The sequence below is a fragment of the Myotis daubentonii genome, chromosome 1, assembly GCF_963259705.1.
Source record: "Myotis daubentonii chromosome 1, mMyoDau2.1, whole genome shotgun sequence".
In the NCBI taxonomy this organism is placed as follows: domain Eukaryota; kingdom Metazoa; phylum Chordata; class Mammalia; order Chiroptera; family Vespertilionidae; genus Myotis; species Myotis daubentonii.
In genome coordinates this window covers 155,321,599-155,331,322 of record NC_081840.1, presented here as the reverse complement: position 1 = coordinate 155,331,322, position 9,724 = coordinate 155,321,599, and positions in this window count along the sequence as shown.

The window sequence follows — 9,724 nt, the reverse complement described above, 5'->3', positions numbered from 1 at the left end:
TGACCAAAGACAACTTGTTTCTTCAAAGAAAAACATCTATCAGGGAATTATGAGGTTTTCTGAACATCAAATAGCTTTCATAAAAATACATTTGAATAATTTAATTGTAAATAAATAAAAATAAGATTTTAATTTTATTCTGCCCCCCAGGAATTTACAAATCGAAAGGCTGAATATGAGGCAGACCTTATGCAATTGTTCCTAATATGCCCCCTGCATCCACCACCACCAGTAACTATGCTCTTGGGGGCGCTGTGAAGATTATGGGGATCTAGAATCATAGGAAATTAACTGTAATTGTTAAGAACAAATAAGATATGTCCTGTGAAACTACATGGAATATTATTTTTATAAGAAAAGGAAATGATGAAAATTCATTCAACTTTTAAATTGCATTGGCATTCTGATTTTATAAATAAATTTTTTACTGTATCTATAAATCCCAAATTACGAGTTCCCAATAAAAGAAAATTATGTGTGTGCTTCATTTCCTTCATGATAAATTAAACATGGAAAAGGAATTTTTAGCCAGTTGAAAATAAAAGGTGATTGGGGAATTAGACAGCGTATGAACTTAATATGTCACTGTTAATTTTAAAAAAAGTCTTATTTATTTTAGCTAAGTGGTTTGTGCTTATTCTTTTCAAATATTATCATGTGGCTAGGAGTGTCATTAGTTGTGTAATTTTAAGTGAGCGTAAATTCAGTACTTCTGGGAATAAAAAGCGAGGAGAAATACCCCCAAATGCAATGGCCACAATGACTTCCAGAAGAAAAATCATTAGAAAGAAAGCTGTTACATGTGGCCCATTGAGATTCACAATATGAGGCAATTTAGAGAACTAAATTAGATAAACTTCACGAGACTGCAAGAGTGAAGGAGTCATCTTCTTTGACAAATCTAGCTATTACTAACCCAGACAATGTACTCAGCGTGGGGCTGTAGCTCCCTAAATGCTGGTGACATGGAAGGTGGCCAGAAAATGTATCCTGTAAGTTTTAGGAATTCAAATTTAAATCTTTAAATATAATCAGATAAAAAGCCAAATATTCCAACTACTTTATTGTTAGTTAAGGCAATTTATTGTTGTAGGTTAAGGCAATTTAAATTCTTTTGGGCACATTTCACAATTTATTTTTTGATTGTTTGTTTCATTTTCTTTCTGTCCTACACTATCATTATCTGGTACCTGCTTCCATCAATTAAAAAAATGATATCTGAAATCTAAATTACTGTTTTGTCTATCCTAGTACTGTCATTGCAGACATCAATTCAATAATGGGGAAAAATGGTAGGCTTGGTAAGGGTTATTTGATTTTTTCATTACCCTTGTTTTATTCAAGGGGGAAAAAACTTGAAGATACTAAACCTTAATTTTATATGATTATGTCAAATTACATTATCCTAACAATGGTAACAGAAGTGACTGATTACAAAGATGTCTTTTGGATTGTGACTCAAAGGAACATTTTAATGCTTATTGTAGACAAATTAAACGTACCAGGGATTGGGCACTTGAAATTTCAGCTGGAAGAGGAAACAAAATATGTATAATATTCTTTTGACAGACTAATTCTGAGGAGTTGTGTGAGTATGTGTCAAATAGGAGACAAATATCTTTAGAACATAAGAGAGACATACAGCACAGCACCATTCATTAGGAAAAAAACAAACAAAAAACAAGCTGCAACAAGAGCAAAATTTCTACTGAGATATTGACTTTTTAATTTTTGCACTTGGTCTTCAAAATCCAATATGTATTTTGTACTTACATTATATTTTAATTTGGGCTAGCTGCATGTCTAGAGGTCCCTTATTAGACAGTATAGGGCCACAGAAGAGCAACTCTAGGTTTACCTGTGACATTGACACTATAGGATTTTACACACATTCCTTAAAAAATCACACAAATGTTGTTTTTTGGGTTACTGCATTTGCCAAAAAATGAGATTATATTTCTTTTTTTCTTGCAGTGGTTCTCAATCTTCTGGCCCTTTAAATACAGTTCCTCATGTTGTGACCCAACCATAAAATTATTTTCGTTGCTACTTCATAACTGTAATGTTGCTACTGTTATGAATCATAATTTAAATCTGATATGCAGTATGGTCTTAGGCGACCCCTGTGAAAAGGTCGTTTGCCAAAGGGGTCGCGACCCACAGGTTGAGAACCGCTGGGTTAAGGTATTACATATGTGTCCTTATCCCTCCATTGCCCCACCCCCCTACTCATGCCCTCACCCCCCTGGTGTCTGTGTCCATTTTTTAGACTTATATGCATGCATACAAGTCCTTTGGTTGATCTCTCCCCCTTACCTCCACAATCCCCTACCTTCCCTCTGAGGTTTGACAGTCTGATCGATGTTTCTCTATCTCTGGATCTGTATTTCTTCATAAATTTATGTTGTTCATTATATTCCACAAATGAGTGAGATCATGTAGTATTTATCTTTCTCTGGCTTATTTCACTTAGCATAATGGTCTCCAGTTCCATCCATGCTGTTGCAAATGGTAAGTATTCCTTTTTACCACAGCATAGTATTCCATCATGTAGATGTACCACAGTTTTTTAATCCACTCATCTGCTGATGGGCACATAGTCTGTTTCAAAATCCTAGTTATTGTAAATTGTGCTGCTATGAACAAAGGGGTACATATATCCTTTCTGATGGGTGTTTCTAGTTTCTTGGGATATATTCCTAGAAGTGGGATCACTGGGTCAAATGGGAGTTCCATTTTTAGTTCCTTGAGGAAACTCCATACTGTTCTCCATAGTGGCTGCGCCAGTCTGCATTCCCAACAACAGTGCACAAGGGTTCTTTTTTCTCTGCATCCTCGCCAGCACTTGTCATTTGTTGATTTGTTAATGATAGTCATTCTGACAGGTGTGAGAAGGTACTGCATTGTTGTTTTGATTTGCATCTCTCAGATAATTCGTGACTTTTAGCATGTTTTCATATTTCTCTTGGCCTTCCTTATGTCCTCTTTTAAAAAGTATCTATTTAGGTCCATTGCCCATTTTTTGATTGGGTTGTTTATCTTCCTTTTGTTAAGTTATATGAGTTCCCTGAAATGTTGGAGATTAAACCCTTATTGGTGATAACATTGGCAAATATGTTCTCCCATGCAGTGGGCTTTCTTGTTGTTTTGTTGATGATTTCTTTTGCTGTACAGAAGCTTTTTATTTTGATGTAGTTCCATTTGTTTATTTTTCTTTACCTGGTCCTAGGGCCTAGGAGCTGTATTGGTGAGGATATTGCTTCAGCATATGTCTGAGATTTTGCTGCCTGTAGATTCCTCTAATATTTTTATGGTTTCCTGTCTTATCTTTAAGTCCTTTATCCATTTTGAGTTTATTTTTGTGTATGATATAAGTTGGTGGTCTAGTTTCATTTTTTTGCATGTATTGGTCCAATTTTCCCAACACCATTTATTTAAGGGATTGTCTTGTCTCCATTGTATGTGCTTGCCTCCTTTGTCAAATATTAATTGAGCATCATGGTTTGGGTTGATTTCTGGGTTCTCTATTCTATTCAATTGGTCTATATGTCTGTTTTTGTGCCAATACCAGGCACAATGAAAGAGAATTATAGGCCAATATCCCTCATGAACATAGATGCCAAAATCCTCAACAAAATTCTAGCAAATTGGATCCAGTATTACACCAGAAAGATCACACACTATAACCAAGTAGGATTTATTCTGGGGATGCAAGGGTGGTACAATATCCACAAATCAATAAATGTGATATATCACATAAACAAGTTGAGAGATAAAAATCACATAGTCATATCAGTTGATGCAGAAAAAGCATTTGACAAAATCCAACACCCTTTCTTGATAAAAAACCCTCAGCAAAATGGGAATAAAGGGATCATACCTCAACATAATAAAAGCAATGACAAAACTACAGCTAACATCATACTCAATGGGCAAAAATTAAACCATTTCACCTAAGAACAGGAATGTGACAAAGATGCCCACTTTTACCACTCCTGTTTGACAGAGTACTGGAAGTGCTAGCCATAACAATTAGACAAGAAGAAGAAATAAAAGGTATTCAAATTGTAAAAGAAGACATAAAACTGTCATTATTCACAGATGACATACTGTACATAGAAAACCCTAAAGACTGTATCAAAAAATTATTAGTCTTAATAAATGAATTCAGCAATGTAGCAGGATACAAAATTGAAATCTATGGCATTTTTATACACCAATAGTGAACATACAGAAAGAGATATTAAAAAAGCAATCCCATTCACCATTGCACCAAAAAAATTAAGATACCTAGGAATAAACTTAACTAAGAAGGTAAAAGACCTGTACTCGGAAAACTACAGGACACTGAAAAGAGATAGAGGAAGACATAAACAGATGGAAGAACATACCGTGTTCATGGATTGGTAGACTCAATATCATTAAAATGTTGATAATACCCAAAGCAATCTGTAGATTCAATGCACTCCCCATTAAAATACCAACATCACATTTTACAGACCTATAACGAATTCTCCAAAAATTCACCTGCAATAAAAAAGACCCCGAATAGCTGCAGCAATTCTGAGAAAGAACAAAGTAGGAGGGATCTCAATACCAGAGATTATATTTTTAGTCTCCAAGTACGTCTGGTTGATTATGAGTAAGAGCAATAGTAACAACAAAACTTGGCAAGGTCTCCAGACCTAACCTATGATCATAATAGTTTTCACAAGGCCTCATTATCATTGAATACTTATTGCTAAATGTCTTTAATATTTGGATTAAAATTTGTTATTTAGGGGTATAGGGCTTACCTATCTACACTAATAAAAGAGAAACATGCAAATTAGTGTCACTCCACTATGCCCACCAGCCAAACAGATGAGTATGCAAATTAACCCAACAAAGATGGTGGTTAATTTGCATATGCAGGCACGGAGCGAAGACTGAAGACAACGTAGAAGGAAGCCAAGCGCTGCAGAAGGGAGCGAAGCTGCAGAGAAGCAAGTGGGACTGCGGAGACGGGAAGGAAGCAAGTGGGGTGGCGGAGGTGGGTTTCACTCCCTTCTCTGCTTCATTCCAGCTGCAGGAATCCCTATTCTTGCAGGAATCTTTCTGCAACGGGCCTCTAGTGTTAGGGATAAAGCCAGTTCATTTTTAGAAAAAGTCTTGACACTGTTTTTACCCAAAGTTCGTATCTATTCTTTGCTAACACAACGCTGATTTTTCTTAAGAATCCATCTGTCATGGGAAGTGACTTTATCACCTTCTTAGGGGTAAATCCTATGTGAGGTTGGGCTCCCCAGCAAACAGACCCTGAGGTAGAGCTCTGTCTTTTAGGCACTTCCTGGGAGCACATCACACAGTTGCAATGGAGGCCTCAGTGGAATCCATAGAGAGCTCAGAAGCCCCACAGTGTTTCTTCAGCCACGTCCCAAATTTAGGCAGTGAAGCTGGGCCATCTCCAGATCAAACAGTATTGAGCACCTGGGATGGGACATCCTCTTGGGCATGACACTTTTGCTGCCATGGAAGGAGTTCCTGCAAGAGTTCTCAGCTGTGTGTTCTCAGCCATCAACACTCAAGCTGCAAGAGAACAGATTCCTTTATTTCTTGTTAGTATGTTTGGGCTGCTGTAACAGAACACCAGAGATTGGGGGACTTATAGATACAGACATTTATTTTTATTTTTTGAAATATATTTCTTTATTGATTTCAGAGAGGAAGGGAGAAAGAGAGAGAGATAGAAACATCAATGATGAGAGAGAATCATTGATTGGCTGCCTCCTGCACGCCTCCCACTGGGTAGAGCCTGAAACCCAGGCATGCGCCCTTGGCCAGAATCGAACCCAGGACCCGTTAGTCCGCAGGCTGACGCTCTATCCACTGAGCCAAGCTGGCTAGGGCGATACAGACATTTATTCCTCACAGTCTGGAGCCTTGAAGTCCAAGATCAAAGTGCCAGCAGCTTGGGTGAGGACCCTTTTCCAGGTCACAGACTTCTCACTGTGTTCTCACATGGCAGAAGGGACAAGGGGGTTGTCGGGGCTCTTTTTTTATAAAGACATTTATTTCATCATTAGGGCTCCACTCTCATAACCTCATCATCTCCCAAAGGCCCCACCTCCTAATAACATCACTTTGGGGGGTAGATTTCAACATATTAATATTTTTGGTGGAGACATAAACATTCATCCATAACATTTCTGAAGAGGGTAATTAGATAAAGACCACCACACCTCTAAGATGCTGAATAGTATAATCTAGTCCTTCCAAAACTATTTACTACCCTACCCTTCTAGAAAAATGAGGGGATTATATAGAACACTGGGGTACCTAGATAAGGATGCTGTGTGAGAGGTCTTAGCTTTCTGGCCCTGAAGATGAAGAGTGTCAATATCCTGGAACAACTGCAATTGATTTGTGTCATGTGATTGTGCCTTGACACAATGGTGGGAAATTCTCATCAAATGGGATTCCATTCTTCTTGTGTAGAAGTGAGCATAATGTGCAGTCTGACCTAATGGATGGACAAAGAACTAGCCCTCTGGAGAAATGCCCAGAGGCATTTCTTAAAATGGCTAGAGGCAATGAAAACTGTACAAGTCTTTTGAATAGCAATTGATAGAAAGAGAGAGAGTGAAGAGAAGGAGGAGGAGGATGAGGAGGAGGAGGAGGAGGAGGAGGAGGAGGAAGAGGAATTAGATACACAGTATAAGTAGTATACTCTGGAGCTCTTAAAATATCTACTAGTAACTTAATCTGTTCTCAAAACTGAAAGGTCTGCAAGGGACTTAAAAATGATAACAGTGATGGTACAGCGTGATTTTTATCTGAATTTCTTTTGCTTTTATTAAAGTTGAACAATATTCTTTTAGCAACATGCCTGTAAAGTTGAGCATCCCTTTTAAAGATTAGAAGATTGAAATAGAGGGAACTATTTTGATCTCTGCTTCAGGTTAGAAGAGGGGATTACAGAGCAGGTAAGTCAACTGGAAGGTAAGTGAACTGGCAGGACTGCCTGGGAAGTTGGCAGCAGATCATGAACTATGGCCCCTGGACAGAGGTTTAATGCTTGGGTACTGGCTTCTGGGCTCTAAGTATCTATGAATGGGAAATGAAAGCAAACCTCCCCGCCCAGGATGTGCTGGGTTTTGGGAATCACAAATATGTCATATTTGTTTCCCTAAAGACATGGCCACATTCTTCATACCACATTATATCTCAGGAAGGGAGAATATGAGGAAATGAGCCGAACACCTTGTTTTTGTTTGTTTGGCCTTGTTATAAGGTGAATACATGCTCTGCTTAATTGCAATGGTGCTGGCCTACTGCCTCCCTCCTACTTGGTTCAACAAAGATGGATTTTCCTCCTCGGGTTTATTACTTTAATAGTTATTCACTTGAGTAACTGTGTTTCTGAACCAATTTTGATCATGTCATTGGACACAGTTAAAGTTAAGACAAGCTGACTGGGCCCTTTTCGTGTTTCTTACTATGGGTAATTGCTAGTTCTACAAATGTCAAAAAGTGCCATGTTTTCACAGAGCTGTGAACAACATTGTCAAATCAAGGGCAGCAAAATGTGAAAACTATTTAATGCTTTGTGGGTATTGATTTAGGAATAAACAATAGAAATCTGTAGTTAATACTCAACATTCTCCTTATAAATCTAGTGCTTATAAGCTACAGATGTCCATTAACACAAAGGATCTAGAAAATGGCTAGGATAGCATCTTGACACTTCTTACAGAAAGTAATCATGATTTTTTCTCTTTTTTAAAAAACATTGATTTCAGAGAGAGAGAGAGAGAGAGAGAGAGAGAGAGAGAGAGAGAGAGATTGACCAGCTGCCTTCCGCACATGCCCTGACCACTGGCTTGAACCTGAAACCTGGATGTGTGCTCTAACTAGGATTCAAACCTGACACCTTTTGGTACACAAGACAATGCTCAACCAACTGAGCCACACTGGCCAGGGCTATCATGGTTTTCTTTAATTCTTCATTAGTTATAACATACTGGGCCTGCCAAATCACGTGTAGCTGAGAGAATATCCTAAATGGAAGTCATTTTTAGTTGGCTTCTGTATTAAAATTTCTTGTTAGAATGTGCTGATGTAAAAGAGGAAGGTTCTGCATGGCAGGTAAGTCCACAAGGAAGCTTGAATAAGGTCAGACATGGAGAACTGGGGCCATTGGTAACGTCATGGAATGGTCCTTGTATATTTCTTTCTGTGGTTTAATGCTCAAAATTTCACTATTCAATCAACAAAGATGTAAGACCCACACCCAGCAAAACACTATGTGTAAGGGATGAAATGTAATTTCCCTCCTCTACTCATAGGGAGGGGAGTTAGAAAAAATTCCTTCGGGTCTAGAAGGTGAGATGAACAGGAGATTGTGCTGCAGGTGTGGAGAGAGTTCGGAATTTCCATTTGAAGCTTTCACTCCCAGAGGGACAAATTATTGAATTGTAGGGGTTATAAGCTTTTGCACCATGGCCACTTTGGTCCCATTATTCCACTCACTCATGCTGCTCCTAACAAGCACTGCAACCTGTGCAGTCTCTGAGGACCACTGCTTACACACCAGGCAGGCGAGCATGCTCCCTCGGTCTGGGGCAAGAACACTGAAGGCCTCATACCACAGGAAGGAATACGGCTGAAAAACAAAACTTACAATTATAGTAAGCAGACTTATCTGTTTTGAGATGGCCATTGCATAGACCTAATAGTTTAAAGGGCAACCCTGCTTGGCTGGTGTGGCTTAGTGACTGAACATTGACCTATGAACCAAGTAGGTCATGATTCAACTCCCCGTCAGGGCACATGCTCCAATTGTGGGCTCGATCCCCAGTAGGAGGTGTGCACGAGACAGCCTACCAATGATTCTCATCATTGATGTTTCTATCTCTCTCTCCCTCTCTCTGAAATGAATAACAATATATGGGGATGGAGTCCACAACCCAGGCATACAACCTGACCAGGAATCCTACCAAGACCTCCTTGGGTCATAGGTCACTGCACAACCACTAAGCCACGCCAGTTGAGTCCAATCTTGCTCTTTTTGAATAACAGTTCTGCTATTCGGGGTCCCTTGTATTTTCTTTACTTCATCTTAACTAAACATTTTACTTGGATTATTATACTTTACATCTGAAAAGGTATATATGTTTTGTAGCTAGAGGGACATATCTCAGGTGCCTCAGATTACCTGAGACAATCTGCATTTATGCCTAGTATTTCAGTGTTATTATTATCCCCAAAGAGTTCTATTTTATTCCCAAAGGGTCCTACTTTGAATGCCAAAGTATTTTATTTGGTCATCCTCAGTTTAGGTTACAGAAGACTTGCAAAGCCCTTCTAATACCCAAATAGGGAACTGAGTCTGTCAGAGAACCAGGTACAATCCATAATCCATTCCAATTCCATGGAGCTATTTAAAATTATCCTTCACTTCAACATTTTAAAATAAGCTTATCAATCACTTTTAATGTCAAGTTATCTCTCATAGGATATCCTCTAAATGAGTTAAAAAAATCAATCTCTTTCACTGACTTTCTCCTTTAGGACAAAGGGACAAAGCATGGAGGAAACATGCTTATTTAATTCCTCTTTTTAAGTCTCCCCAATATTATATATTTGAAAATGCTTTGGAATATTACTTCTAATTGAAATATTTTTGTTACTATTGCTATAAGGATTTACATAAAATATTTAAATCTTGCTAAATAATACTCAA